Source organism: Lepidochelys kempii, chromosome 1 (assembly GCF_965140265.1).
Source record: "Lepidochelys kempii isolate rLepKem1 chromosome 1, rLepKem1.hap2, whole genome shotgun sequence".
Lineage (NCBI taxonomy): Eukaryota > Metazoa > Chordata > Testudines > Cheloniidae > Lepidochelys > Lepidochelys kempii.
The window spans coordinates 156733027-156749380 of NC_133256.1; the positions used below are offsets into that span (position 1 = coordinate 156733027).

Sequence of the window (16354 nt, forward strand, 5' to 3'; positions counted from 1 at the left end):
GCTCTAATTGTTTCACTTACTACAATAAAGCACATTAATGTCTTTACCCTGCTGGTGTACAACACTTTTGTAAACTCAGGTGCATAATTTTTGCAGAAATGCCTCTTCAGCCCCAGACTACTAAATACAAATCTCATACGTTTTTGATCCACATCTCTTTGGCACTCAGGACATTAACAGAACAGACAATTCCATGAATGCAGTGGTACTGTGGGTCATTCATACTTGGTTGTTAGTATATGCCATTCAATATAAATCAAATAGTTATGTATGGTAATGCCTTTTAAACCATTTCCAGTTTACTTATACATCAGCTATTAGACCCTTTGAGACTTTATTACAGCATTGCATTTGCAGTGTGGATAAAATAATATATAAAAATTGGTTCTTGCACAGTAGTTTGTTTTTTTCCAAAGAGAAAAAACGCAGCAACAAAAACTAGCAAAAGACACCCAATTTGTAAGAATCTGAAAAATCTGAGATTGAACATGTATTTCTAGCATACCCCAAACTCTTACTGATTTAAGTGGGAGTATAGGGAATACAAGATTGGACCTTGTTTTAAAAATATGGTATTTTTAAACACAGAATGCCTCAAAGGAGTACGCACGCCTCTACAACTATATTTAACATGGAAAATAATACAAACAACAAAAATCTAAAAGTTAAGCCTTTTACTATAAAGAAAATGAATGTAAGCCAACAACTTGTATGCCAAATTGGCCTTTCCAAAGGTGTATCACAATTTCCATGTAACGCACCACACAGAACTCTTAAACTTCCATAAAGCATACAGCAAATGGTAACTGAACTGTTATAGTTCAGCTGAGCACTTAAAGCAAGTGAGTAATAAATAAATAAATATCTCACAGATGAAAGGAGGCAGGTATAATTAACCCCACTTTACAAATGGAGAAACAGGCGAAGTGGCTTGCCCAAGGTCACTCAACAGATCAGTGATAGGAATAGAACTGCAGATCTCCTGAGTTCCACCCTAGTGCTAAATCCTCTACACCACACTGCCAGTGAAGTCAATGAAACTATTCATATGCTTAAATATGTCCTTAAGTGATTTACTAAATTAAGGCTTAAATTAAGAACTTGCCATAAAGTTTACATTTTGACGTTGACATTTGTGCCCTTTATTATAAATCAGGGACAGGGGAATATCTAAAATTGAAAATATTCATGGTGACAGACTAAACTGAAGATATGTTTGGAACCCAAACTGAGCATTGAAATTATCATTTGTAACAAAAAATATAGAAGCACTAATTTAGGTATAGTAAAAACAAAGAGGTTAAACTCAAAAGACACACTGTACTATTTCACCAAATAAATTTGCTTTGTTATTGGTCTCATTTTCAATAATTTAAGACAGTTCATTATAACTTTTGTACTTACTAGTTTATAAATATACAAATTATCTGCAATTTTTGGCAGAGGTATTAAGAAAATGTGTCCACAATATATTTTTATTATCTGCTACCCTGGAGATTGTGGGTTTGGATCAGGAAATTTCTGATGCTCCAGCAGTCATCAGTTTTCTGGCCTGCAATATAATCTGAGAGATTAAAGTATCCTGTATATACAATTAACATTCTTGAAATACATTTTAGGGCTTGTCTACACATACACACTGTATCACTTTGACTATACATGTATAGTCAAAGAGGTACAACACCCCTATGTGGACCCAGTTATGCCAGTACAAAGATGCTTTGTATCAATATACTCATATAAAAGAAAAGGAGTACTTGTGGCACCTTAGAGACTAACCAATGTATTTGAGCATAAGCTTATGCTCAAATAAATTGGTTAGTCTCTAAGGTGCCACAAGTACTCCTTTTCTTTTTGCGAATACAGACTAACACGGCTGTTACTCTGAAACCTATACTCATATAGGTATTGTTTATTTCCAATCCCATATAACTAGGGGTCCAACTAATATAACTCCTTCAAGCTAAAATAAAAACAAACAAACAAAAAAAAAACCCCTAACCGAATCCGGTATACCAGTATAAAAACTGAGTACAGACCAAACATTGGAAATGAAAGCAAGATCATGGACTTTAGAACAAGCAAGCAGTGATAACCAGTGATCAGTGTAACAAGAAATCTTTTTTAAAAAAATAAATAAATCAAGTTTTAAATTGGACATTGTAAATTAGATGAACCTTTTACAATACAGTAAAGTGACCTTCAAAAAACAAAAAAAAAAAAACCCTGTGATTCCCAAATTCTCCAAAGAAGTCTACAAACTAAGCCAAAATGTGTTTCATACTCTTTACACCAGAAAGATATTTGAAGGAACAGACATCATAGTCCAAGTAGGGTCAAGGAAAAAAATTAAAAAATAAATTTTGCCTGGATTGCTCTATTTGGGAAAAATAGTTTATTATGTAGCACAACATTCCTAATTCATAAAGCTATCAAAATAAACCTGGAACCTCACTTTCCCCACTGAAACCACACATCAGTTACACTTCTGTAGATGATTGGGACAAAGAGAGGATATTAATTGAAAGATACATACAAAGCCAAAAACAGCAATTGTATCTCCAAGAGTGTTGGAAATGTTAGCTGCTGGGACACCATTCTACAGATGAAAAATAATCTTAAAAATAAATAATAAATAAAGCAAGACAGGCAGAGAAACACACAGTATATATGTTAACCAGTGAAGGTTTAACTGGTGAGCTCTGGGTGATATCTACTGGTACATGGGATGCACATTTCCAGAAACTCAAGATGTGTGGCTAATTGAGGGAATATTTCAGGATCCTAACAATATCGGTACCCTATTTTATCTAAGTATATGTACTACAATAGTGCCCAAAGGCCCCAGTCAAGTTTTGGGGCCAAATTGTTCTAGGTGCTGTGCAAACATGTAGGAAGTCATGCTCCATGTCTCAAATTGCTTATAATATAAACTGAAACACCGATAACGTAGCAGGTCAGTTTAGCATAGAGCTAATAAGACCAGCCACTGCCTAGCCTAGCTATGAACACAACTTGTAATTTCTGAGTAATTTAAAAGACATCATGCCCAACCACTAGTCAAGATAGCCATCATTAACTGGCTGATTTCTTGTGGGTGTCAAGGCAAAAGTGGAATTCAAGATGGGATGGGAGGAGGGCTGTGAACTATACAGTTGGTATCTTTGTTGTTTATGTGGGGACCTAACAACCCACCCCTGCAGGCCAGGTCTATTGGTGTCAGGCTCAAGTGTTTACACTGTAAGCCCCTTGGGGCAGGGATCCTTGGCAGCTTTTCTAGCCTCTATAGGGAGGAAGCAGCGTGGCCCATGGAGGAGCTCAGACTAGGTGGTCTAGGGGTCTAGGGCTCAAACTCTCAGCACCCAACAACCACCGGAGCAGCAGGCCGGTGGGCGCGGCGGGCAGCCCACGGCCCGGCCCCGGCGGGGATGTGGCGGGGGTTAACACTGCGCAGAGGGGCGCTGGCCCGGGCGAGCTCGGCTAGCGCCGACGCGGGCAGCTGCTCTTTCCTCTCACCCGGGGACTGCCGCGGGCCGGGCCGGGCCAGGCCAGGCGAGGCCACAGCGGCAGCGACCGCAGCCACCTCCCACCCTGCGGCGGGGGTGGAGAGCAATGCCCCCGCCCGGCAGCAGCCCGACCCCCGCTCTATCGGAATCTTCGCAAAGGCCCTTTAAATATCCCCCCCTCCCGCCGCCTCCGCCCTCGCGGCACAAACAGCTGTTACCCGTCCCCCTTCCCTCGCACCGCCTCCCTCCCCTTCGGCGGGCGGGCGCGCGCACGCGCCACCTCCCTCGCGCTCCCACAAAGGCAACGGTTAGTCGGCGGCTGTTCCAGAAATTTCCTCGCTCCCCCCTCCCTTCCCCGCGCCTACCCGCCGCCGCCCCTATCCTCCCCCCCCGGAGTTGGGTATAGCGCGGGTGCCCCCCTCCCCGCTGCTCCGTGTGGCGGGCTCTCGCTCCCCCGCCATCCCCGGTCTGCTTGTGTGTCTGGGCCCGGCCGGCTAGCCGCCGGCGACGGGCGCGCCGTGATGGATGGCTGGCTGGGAGCGGGTTTGAGTGACAGCGCTTACCTGGGTGCCAATCTTCGTCACACTGACAAGCGGCTGCAGCAATCGGGACCCGCACCGCCGCGACACGCGTCACCACGCACACACGCACCCGGCCAATCGCCGCCCGCGCCACACTTAACGACAACACGCTGCGCATCACGCCTCATCAATATTCACCAAGAGGGCGGGGCGAGCGGCGGCGCAAAACACGCCCACCACGAAACTCGGCGGAGCGAGTGGGCGAGGTGAGCAGCACGGCTCCTCCTCACGCCGGCGTGCCCCCACACGTCCGTAATGAATACTCATGAGGGGGCGGGGCGAGCACCGTCTCTGTCACGCCCCCTTCCCCGCCTCTTCTGTGTGGTCGGGGTGGGAAGGAGGCGAAACCAACTCCCAAGGGCAGTCCGGGGGGGGTCGGAGATACCAAGTGAAGCGGGGGGGGGGGAGCTGCAGGCATTTGCAGCGGGGCCTGCTACAGCTGCCCCTGATGGTTCTGCCCTGAGCTGGCGCGAGAGGCCGGGCGTTTGGCGCCCCTGCTCTGCCGCCGCCAGGCTCTCAAATGCCCCTGCTGCCAGGGCGCCCCTCCCTCCAGCCTCTGGCAGGTGCGGTGCCCCCAGGCCTCCTTGTGTGTGTGTGGCTTTGCCACCCCCTGTGTCCCAGTCGCTCTCCTGCCCTTTCCCCCACCCCACCAGCCACGCAAGGCCCTAGTGCTCGCCCCGCACACAGCCAGCCTGTTGCCAGGGCCTAGCTGCCCACGCTCAGGGATGCAAATAAAGGCAGGGGGCAAAGGGGAGCAGCCTGGGAATGGGCAGAGCCCATCTCAGCAGCTCTGTTGGTGTTACGCAAATGGGCACTGCTGCACTCCGTTTGCCATAGCCTTCTGCAGAGCCAGGCCGCGTGAAGAGCCTTGGCCAGCTGAGCTGGTGAAACTGGCAGCAGGCTAGCTGAGTGTCTATGCAATACGCAAGCGTGTCCCATATCCCCTAAACATGACCCCACTTCTCCCCATCTATCAAAGCCCTACTCTGTCCCCACTTGCAGTTTTTGTCTCTGAGAATCTGGTCACCCTACACCTACATCAGCACCTCGCCAGTCATATATTGTCATTTTAGTTGCCTTCTTGCCTGAGGAGGCCTACAAGGCCTGGTCTACACCTAAAACTTAGGTAGCCCTAACTATATTGCTCAGGGCTGTGAGAAACTTCATATCCTGTGCAACATAGGTCGACCTAACTCCCACTGTAGATGCAGCTAGGTCAATGGAAGAATTCTTCCATTGACCTAGCTACCGCCTCCCAGAGAGGTGGATGAACTACATCAAGGAAAGACCCCTTCTGTCTATGTAGGAAGTGTCTACATTACAGCCCCACAGCTGTAGCACCATTGCTGTGCCAGTGTGATGTAGACAATACTCCAAGTGAGCTCCCTCTTGCCACTTCTCCGTACATTCAGATCCATGTGGAGTTAGAGACTGTGAATGTGATAAGAATAAGTGTGGCAGAAACAGGGAGAAATCAGTATTGCCAACCTCAAGTTTTCAAAAACCAGGTGACAAAACTCATAATATTGTCTAAAAAATCATGAGATTTTAATAATAATAAATTTTGTATTTTTTATTTGCCTTCTAGCTTTTGAGCCCTTAGGGTTCACATCAAGCTTTACTCTGCAACCACTGGGTCTAGAAACATCCTCTTTTTAAAATGAAAGCTGACTCCAAAAGATAAAGCTTTAAGAAAACCACCAAAATATCAAGAGACTTACATTAAAATTGCAAGTGTTGGCAACAGTGAAAGGAGAAAACAAGGAAAAAGAAAAACACAGAAAAGGAATTGGAGGAAAGAATATGCACTCTTTTCTCTCTCCACCCCTAGCTGCCAAACGATCATGTGCTCCCCCTTCCCAGCACTAAAAAGGGTCCAGGACAGGAGTAATGATACAACAAAAGGTAGAGGAGAGCCACAATGAGGGGGGTGGGTGGAGTGCTTTTGCACTCTGTAGAGTTCCATAGCCGTGGGAATACATAATATAAAGCAATGGTGATATTGATGTGCAAGTCTCTTTTTTTTTACTTAGAAAACATGCAAAGTGAATACAAAAACTTTTTTGCATAAAATGGTTGTCACAGTTCAGGGCAACTGCATCTGTATTCCCCCTCCTTGGTCCATCAAGGGAACACATTCTAGGCTCTAAGCTCCAGGCTCCGCAGTTGTCAATTCTCTTGCGTAGAGACCTGTGTCTCTCTTCCTTCTGACTGGGGTATTTCCAGGCTGAACAGTTACCTGCCTCCACTGTGTTATACCCCAAAAGATAGACTGCCTTGGCAGGCCTGCTTTGCTGCTCTGTTCGGAGACAGTAGACAGTGTAATTACCCACAGTTATAAGTTACCACACAGCTCTTTCTAAGCAACCACTTTTATTCTTAGGCTAAAAGCACTACAGACAAATCATATTAAAAACAATAAAAGAACCTACACTCATGCTAGTAAACTTACCAGAGATCACCCCGCCTCAACAAGGCTCTGACTGGTGATTAGTCCTTCAAACCCCTCCAGTTCATAACAGTTTTTTCTCAAAACTTACTCCCATATCTAATAGGGCCTCAGTAGACCAAAGACTTTCTAACCCATCCCTAACAATTGGGGCCCCACTTGGAGCAGAGGTCTGTCCATTTGCTGGATCAGAATGAAGCACTTGAGTCACTTTAGCTCAGGTTATTTAACCAAAAATCCTCTTTGTTGGACAATTCCCTGGAGAATTCAGTTTGAACCAGTATAGGCAAGTCTCTTTCCAGGTGGTGGTAGCTCTCTGAAGGTGTTACAAACGGAGTTAATTTGCCCAATCGCACTCCCCCAAATTCCCACTGTTCTTAGTTCCCGGAGGGCTGTGGTCCCCTTCGCACACAGAAATTCATACAATCCCTTAAGAGTGCATAAACTTTTGTATTTTTAATCCAATGAACTGTTAAAATACTTAAACTTAATTTGATAAGGTTTAATTTAATTCAATAAAGTTTGCCCAGGATATTGCCATAGCTGTCATAGTATTTAATGCTTTCAATTACAATTTGCAAAAAGCTTAAAATGATTGGCACTACCAAAGTCTTGCAGTTCAAGTAATTAAATACCAGGGTTCTCATGCTAATTTTAACTTTTTTTTCACACTTCGCATATTGAGTACAAACTGTATGTGTAGTTCTGAGAACTGAATTGGGCTTATTATATAGTAAGGCTACCTTTAATAACTTAAGCCCCAGTCCTGCAAACACTTATGCATATGCTTAATTTTACTACCATGAGTAACCCTAAGGATTTTAATGAGACTGCTCATGGTTGTAAAGTTAGGCATCTGCCTAAGTGTTTGCAAGCTCAGGACTCAAGTTATTAAAGGTAGCCTTAATATATAACAAGCCCAATTCTGTTCTCAGAGATATACATACAACCACAATTTTCTGAAATAGGATTTGTACAATTGTATCTGAGGGCAAAACAGGATCCTGTATATACACAGTATACCTGTTAAGGTTACTGTGACATCCTTAACTTTTGCAAATCCTAAGTTCTGATTGTTAAAATGGTATGCATAGTATCATATTGATGTAAGTTTTATACTTAACGTATTCAAACAGAGAAACGGAAACATTTCATTTGACAATAGTTAGTCTTTATTATGTACTTTGAAACTTTTTGATATATAAGCATTAAAAGCTATGTTTTAAAGTGGTGTTGGGATGGGTTACTGTGTATGTGGCAATCACTAATGTGTAAAACATTATACTGAATAAAAACTTTAGTCCCAATTATCAGGTTGGCATAACATTGTCATAACAGTATTTTTCACAGGTTTCCATTACAATGCTGTCAGTTTCTTAAGTGCTGAGCTTTAACAAAGGAAGGGCTCAACTGCTGCTCTCTTTTGTTACTAATGGAAAAAAAACAGTTAAATAATAAGAGATACATGTTAACCATTTTGATGTCCCATGGCTATTTGGAGTGCATCCAGAAAAGCAGCCTTTGTATGTCTGTCCATGTATGCTGAACATTCATATAGTCTACTAGAGTTTTATATGGCATAGTAACAGTAGTGAAAAAAACTTGAGACTCATTGTACAATAGATGTGGGACTCATGTTAATACTAATAATAATCTATTTAAATCAATATTAATGATTTAACTGAGTCTAAGTAGATATTAAGCCCATGAATACAGTATAACTCAGTTGATAACATTCCCTCTAGGAAAAAATGTTAAGAGATCATGTTCCACAGCAGGCTTTGGGCTCATATCAAATTCTGGCACTGCAGTGCAGTACAGCTCAAAGGGAATTCTGCACAGTAATCAAGATGTAATTCTTTGGATGAGATATCACACAGTGGTTTCATTTACCCATCTCTATTCAGAGAAAAAGTAAAGACCTCAAGGCATTTCCCAAAAAAGAGAAAGGAATAAATCCTATCTCCCGTTTGGCATTCCCTCTCATTAAAACAAGTTCTAATTTCCAGGGCAGTACATTAGCTGAATCACTGGCTGCATAATAGTTATTCCATCTGTTTATACAGTTGAGTCACTGCATTACCAGTATCGAATGCGTTATTTGGAAAGAATGTTAGGCTATCTTGATTATAAAATATATATATATTCCATTCTATATGTTCGCCAATACTTCGACACCTTTCACTCCCGTTTTAACATTTTAACAAATGGCTGAAAAGTTAGCGGATAGTACCAGTACAACAAATACAGCAGAGTGAATAGTATTACAAAAATACCCCTACCCCTATATTGCCTTCCTGCCTGCAACACTCTTTGCTACAGGCATTTAATGGTAATGGAGCTAAATTATTTCATAACTCACTACATTTATTTTCCATTTGAGATATCATAAACAAATTATATAGACAGGGTTTGAGGGGAAATTATCTGTTTTTTATTGGTGCCAAGAAATTGTGGATATTTGTCACTTGATTGCAAACTTTCTTCCAAAACATAAACTGTTTGAAAAGACACAGTAAATTTTAAACCTAAATTTAATCTTTTTTTTTTTAAAGGGGGGCAGGGAAGGAGGGGAGGCCCTTAAATGTATCAAAACACTTTCTTGATTTAAATATAAAAATTAAATGAGAACATTTTATTTAAATGTTACCCTTTAGTGTTGCGAATGCAAACAACATTGTTCTAGTCAGTGCATGAGAACCTGAGAATGAAACTGACTAGAAATAAAAATAAAACCAGTTAGTCTACATTCACTTTCCAATAAATGGGCGAGATCCATCCCCCAAATCTAAAGTCAGTGGAAAGACTCCTGTTGGCTTCAACGGGAGATGGATTGGGTCCTAAGTGAAATGCAATGAAATGCCAAAAGAAAACAAACATCAGAGGTTCTCAAACTAAGGTCCACAGAACACTTGCTTATGGTCCATGGAGACCTGTCTTTACTCTTCATTTCCAGCTGCTTTTACAGGTCTCCAGGGTTTTTATAGCACAGAAGATCTGGGAGGCTTTCCAAGAGCAGCCGGGAATGAGGTGAAGGAGCCAGCCAGCCAACCTCTGCTGTATAAATGGAACAGGAGAGGAACCAAGAGCTACGCATAGCAACTAGAATAAAAAACGGGAGTAGAGTGACCAGGGGAGCAGAAGAAAAGAAAACAAGGCAGCTAGGTGGTATGTCCAAAAAAACAGGTAGCTGCTGGAGATAATGTCCAGGAGAAAACAGAATCAAGTTGTGGGAAAATGTATTCAGAGGTACAGGAGGACTACATAACAAGCAAGCATGTGCAGCGAAAGAAACGTAAAAGATGGCAAAAAACAGTCGAGAAGCATGAACAGAGAGAAATAGAACAAATGGGAGGAAAAAATGAAAGGAAGAGGAAAAGAAGAGAATATATTCAAATATAACATAATAAATATAATAAAGAATATAATAAAAAAGACACAATGCATTGCATTAAGGCAGTTAACATACATACATATTTTCCTGATAATACTGCTCAATACAAGCAACTGCTGTAGTTCCCAGGGTGATATTATGTGACTAGAAGTGCATGAGGAGTTTTATTACGGGGAATCTCTATTAAGATATGGTCTATACTATCAAAATATTTGAGAATTCCAGGAATAGTAAAAAGTAAACAATATTTTAAAAATTCTCTTTTAATAATGTAAAGTGTTGTTAGTAGCGGTGATATTTTAATACAGCATACTTTTATGTTGATTGTGTGCCTTTTATAAATTTCAATATACTTAACTATACGCTTCAATATCACACTGAGCTGTGTCCAGAATTCAAATGTTGGTGTCATAACCTGAACTACTTTCAAAGAGTGTCAGGAATACTATTATATATGACTTTATCACCTTTACATAGACTACAAGAGCCCTCTGAGCTACCATAAATTAACTTTTCAGAACTGTAACTGGGCACACCCTATAAAACATTCTGAAATATCAGAAGTTACACCAATGAAATACCCTCTTCATATGTGCTTTCTGATGTTATCCACAGTAAAGATTTCACATGTCCAATTCAGCTTTCTGTCTCAAGGGGCTGTTTCACATATTCCTGCTTTATGAGCAACACCACTGAACACTGTCAGACTCATTCACTTTTTGCGATGCTGGCCCCTGCAAATGAAAATGTCTGCTCACAAAAATGAGCATGCTTGTATTTCCCATATATTTTTTACATCAGAAGATTGAAACAAACCCACTTAGTGTCTATTTCAGTGTGATATTCATATAAATGTACTCTGTATGCATATTTGAATGTTCAATCAATTCTCAACATTTTCTTTCTTTAATTAAAAAAAATAGAAAATTAAATGCAAAAAGTCACATTAATTCTGTATTATGGTGGACATTTTTAAGCCCATAAGAGTCAGGAAGTTCAATGTTAAAGGTAAAAGTCAACTGTAATTTGACAATATTGTTTATTTTATATGTTAATCCTTAGAACAATGGCATGGTTCACACTGCCAACCAAATAAATATATTGATTATTATATACAGTCTCCAGAACACAAAGTAACACAATTTTATAACATAAAAGTGTACAAAAGACACCATACATGCACAATAGTGCCCAATTATAGCTGCTACAGAAACCATAAAAACTGTACATTTTTGGTTTAAAAAGTTCACCAATAACATTTTACACTACCATAGCTTTTTGCTTTTAGTATAAATAATCTGGTTAGAAGATATTTAGAAACTGAAAATATTGTGTGGGGGAAAACATGTAATGACTACATAAGTTCCAGATACTCCCCTAGCGGGTAGTACTGTGGTGGGATAGTTAAAAGAGAGAAAGGTTTCAAAATCCATGCCTCTATGTCAAGTTTTGGTCCAGGCTTATCCCAGGTCCAGTCTCTCCTCATCATCCCTATTGCTGATAATGGTTTGCTTAGTGGGAAAAGACTGTAGTCGCAACTGCAGTCACTGCGAGAATCCATTGGCTCAAAATTACTCTGAGTGAGAGCTTAATGCCATTATAAGGTCTATAACAGCTGCAGCAGTAATATATCTGCAAGTCATTTGAAAATGTCATAATGAATAAAAAGTTATCCATCACACAGATGTATACATTATATATAAACCCTACTACCTATTCAGTTATACTTCCAGTAACCCTCTCTCCTTTGTATACTATAAACCTCCCTAGCTGCAGTAAGACACCTAAAACTTACTATCTGGTGTAGCAATCCCTGCATAATATTACCTAACCCATTCTACCTGTTTTAAACAAAAGATAGGATGTTGAAAAAAGAGAGGGGGAATAGAAAGCTATAAAAATTCATAATGCAAAAGGGAACTATTAATAGCATGAGACTGAGTGAATAATATAGTGAAAAAATAAGGTGAATATTGAGGAACAATGAAAAATATGTACTTTAAATATACAGTTATGAGGTTTTGTTAAGATCTCCAGGGATCTCTAACACATCCCAATGCCCCCAGCCTGCAATCTGATACTCAATAACAAAGTCAGGATTTGAAAAATAAAAACTCAGTATAATAATGAAATGGGTGGGGCAGGTTAGGGTAGAGAAAGGGAAGCTATGAGTAACTATGAAGATTTTAGAAAATAATAAAAAGGGATCAAGTGTAAACACAATCCATGGAAGGAAATGTATACATGTCCACCAATTATGAGTCCAGTCCTGCAGGATATTAAATTCCTCATGAAAGGTGCTGAAAACCCTTAATTTAGGAGTTCAAGTTGCTCAGCAACTGAGCATCTTGCAGGATTGGGCCCTATGTGGGCTGAAAAACACCAAAAATGTTATTCTATATTTATCTAAATTGTAAAAATGAATTAGACAAGAAACATTTTCAAGATAAGAACTATGTACTGACAAGGCAAAATCCTGGCATCACTGAAGTCAACTGGAATTTTGCCATTAACTTCAATGGGGCCAGAATTTCACCCATAGTCTCAAAAATGTTTAAAGAATATTTCATTTTACTTAATCTTTCATTATCTATTGTCTGAAGACTCCTTTTACAAGCTCAAAAGTAAGTTTTGTCTTTTCCCATGTTTTACTCTGTATTTTTGTGTATCAGTACAGTATCTTTCATAATATCAATATAGCTCGGGAAACAGGATTTGTTAATCAACTTGCACTTCCACAGTGAGGTGGCTATCCATGCAACAGCAGATCACGCCATATTTTAGTTTCTATATAAACAAATAGTTTTTAAAATGATATGGTTAGAAAAGTGATTATGTGAAAATGCTTTCTTCCTCAACACATCTGCTTCTTATGTGCATTCAGAGCCTGAACTGCTTACTTTACTGACAATTTTCAGAGTAGCAGCCATGTTAGTCTGTATTCGCAAAAAGAAAAGGAGTACTTGTGGCACCTTAGAGACTTATTCTCTCCCCCCCCCCCGCCCGTTCCTCAGACGTTCTTGTTAACTCCTGGAAATGGCCCACCTTGAATATCGCTTCAAAAGGTTTTCTCTCCGCCCACCCCACTCTCGTGCTTGTAATAGCTCATCTTAAGTGATCACTCTCCTTACAATGTGTATTTTTTCATGTTCTGTGTGTATATAAATCTCCTCACTGTATTTTCCACTTTATGCATCCGATGAAGTGAGCTGTAGCTCACAAAAGCTCATGCTCAAATAAATTGGTTAGTCTCTAAGGTGCCACAAGTACTCCTTTTCTTTTTGCGAATACAGACTAACATGGCTGCCGCTCTGAAACCTGTCATTATGCAAGGCACTGCATTTAGCCATATGGAGTGGAAATCTATCAACTTCATGAAAAAACTTGTACAGATACAGACAGACATCATCTTTCTTTCCAAATGCAAACAGATGGACATCATACCAAAAGGACTGAAGGTAAAAAATCCATTACAATCTACATACCACACAGACTATGCTGACAGCTTGTGTCACACGCTCTCAAAGAAACTGCGGAACCACCTGATCAACATCCTCTACAGCAAACAGGGAAAGATTAAGAATGAGCTCTCAAAACTGGATACTCTCATAAAAACCAACCTTCCACACAAACTTCCTCGTGGCTGGACTTTACTAAAACTAGACAAGCCATTTACAACACACACTTTGCTTCTCTACAAAAGAAAAAGGACACTAAATTATCTAAACTACTACATGCCACAAGGGGCCACAGCAATGGTTCCCTCAACCCTCCCAGCAATATTGTTAATCTATCCAACTATACTTTTAACCCAGCAGAAGAATCTGTCCTATCTCGGGGCCTCTCCTTCTGCCCCTCCACCCCCACGAACATGATTCAGTTCTGTGGTGACCTAGTATCCTATTTTCGATGTCTCCAACTCAAGGAATATTTCCAACACACCTCTGAACAACATACTAATCCACAGAGACCTTCCTACCAACACTACAAAAAGGATTCTAGGTGGACTCCTCCTGAAGGTCGAAACAGCAGACTGGACTACTACAAAGAGTGCTTCCGCCGACGTGCACGGGCTGAAATTGTGGAAAAGCAGCATCACTTGCCCCATAACCTCAGCTGTGCAGAACACAATGCCATCCACAGCCTCAGAAACAACTCTGACATCATAATAAAAAAGGCTGACAAAGGAGGCGCTGTTGTCATCATGAATAGGTCGGAATATGAACAAGAGGCTGCTCGGCAGCTCTCCAACACCACTTTCTACAAGCCATTACCCTCTGATCCCACTGAGAGTTACCAAAAGAAACTACAGCATTTGCTCAATAAACTCCCTGAAAAAACACAAGAACAAATCCACACAGACACACCCCTGGAACCCCGACCTGGGGTATTCTGTCTGCTACCCAAGATCCATAAACCTGGAAATCCTGGACGCTCCATCATCTCAGGCATTGGCACCCTGACAACAGGATTGTCTGGCTATGTAGACTCCCTCCTCAGGCCCTACGCTACCAGTACTCCCAGCTATCCTCAAGACACCACTGACTTCCTGAGGAAACTACAATCCATCGGTGATCTTCCTGATAACACCATCCTGGCCACTATGGATGTAGAAGCCCTCTACACCAACATTCCACTCAAAGATGGACTACAAGCCGTCAGGAACACTATCCCCAATAATGTCACGGCAAACCTGGTGGCTGAACTTTGTGACTTTGTCCTCACCCATAACTATTTCACATTTGGGGACAATGTATACCTTCAAATCAGCGGCACTGCTATGGGTACCCGCATGGCCCCACAGTATGCCAACATTTTTATGTCTGACTTAGAACAACACTTCCTCAGCTCTCATCCCCTAATGCCCCTACTCTACTTGCACTATATTAATGACATCTTCATCATCTGGACCCATGGAAAAGAAGCCCTTGAGGAATTCCACCATGATTTCAACAATTTCCATCCCACCATCAACCTCAGCCTGGACCAGTCCACACAAGAGATCCACTTCCTGGACACTACAGTGCTAATAAGCGATGGTCACATAAACACCACCCTATATCGGAAACCTACTGACCACTATTCCTCCTACGTGCCTCCAGCTTTCACCCAGACCACACCACACAATCCATTGTCTACAGCCAAGCTCTACGATACAACCGCATTTGCTCCACCCCCTCAGACAGAGACAAACGCCTACAAGATCTCTATCAAGTATTCTTACAACTACAGTACCCACCTGCTGAAGTGAAGAAACAGATTGACAGAGCCAGAAGAGTACCCAGAAGTCACCTACTACAGAACAGGCCCAACAAAGAAAATAACAGAACGCCACTAGCCGTCACCTTCAGCCCCCAACTAAAACCTATCCAACGCATCATCTACAACCTATCCTGAAGGATGACCCATCACTCTCACAGATCTTGGGAGACAGGCCAATCTTTGTTTACAGACAGCCCTCCAACCTGAAGCAAATACTCACCAGCAACCACACACCACACAACAGAACCACTAACCCAGAAACCTATCCTTTGCAACAAAGCCCGTTGCCAACTGTGCCCACATATCTATTCAGGGGACACCTTCATAGGGCCTAATCACATCAGCCACACTATCAGAGGCTCGTTCACCTGCACATCTACCAAAGTGATATATGCCATCATGTGCCAGCAATGACCCTCTGCCATGTACATTGGCCAAACTGGACAGTCTCTACGTAAAAGAATGGACACAAATCAGACGTCAAGAATTATAACATTCAAAAACCAGTCGGAGAACACTTCAATCTCTCTGGTCACTCGATTTCTGATCTAAAAGTGACTATTCTTCAACTAAAAAACTTTAAAAACAGACTCCAATGAGAGACTGCTGAATTGTAATTAATTTGCAAATTGGATACAATTAACTTAGGCTTGAATAGAGACTGGGAGTGGTTGAGTCATTATACTAAGTAAAACTATTTCCCCTTGTTTATTCCTTCTCCCCCCACCCCCCCCACTGTTCCTCAGACGTTCTTGTTAACTCCTGGAAATGTGCTGGAAATGGCCCACCTTGATTATCACTTCAAAAGGTTTTCTCTCCCCCTACCCCACTCTCCTGCTGGTAATAGCTCATCTTAAGTGATCACTCTCCTTACAATGTGTTTTTTTTCATGTTCTGTGTGTATATAAATCTCCTCACTGTATTTTCCACTTTATGCATCCGATGAAGTGAGCTGTAGCTCACGAAAGCTTATGGTCAAATAAATTGGTTAGTCTCTAAGGTGCCACAAGTACTCCTCTTTTTTTTTTTTTACTGACAATAAGTTTTTATTGGTTGCATATAAAAAAAGACAACATATATCTGTTTTATGATCTAAACCAACTGAGAAAATACATACCGTAAAAATGTTAACACTATGAATGGCTCATCTGGAACAGGATCC

At 41.4% G+C, this 16354-nt stretch overlaps 1 protein-coding gene across 9 annotated transcripts in view; it reads right to left on the reverse strand.

Moving 5' to 3' along the window:
* PKNOX1 (PBX/knotted 1 homeobox 1) overlaps positions 1 to 4166 on the reverse strand; it is a 68210-nt gene extending 64044 nt beyond the window's left edge. For 5 of the 9 annotated variants that reach the window (XM_073359536.1, XM_073359631.1, XM_073359585.1 and 2 more), the window contains exon 1: positions 4070 to 4158. The gene's annotated coding sequence lies outside the window, so the exon portion shown is untranslated. Of the gene's footprint in view, positions 1 to 1404; positions 1790 to 4069 lie in introns of those variants that run through there. The other 4 variants (XM_073359545.1, XM_073359526.1, XM_073359613.1 and 1 more) reach the window with 4 other exon arrangements.
* Between the last annotated feature and the right edge of the window lie 12188 nt (positions 4167 to 16354).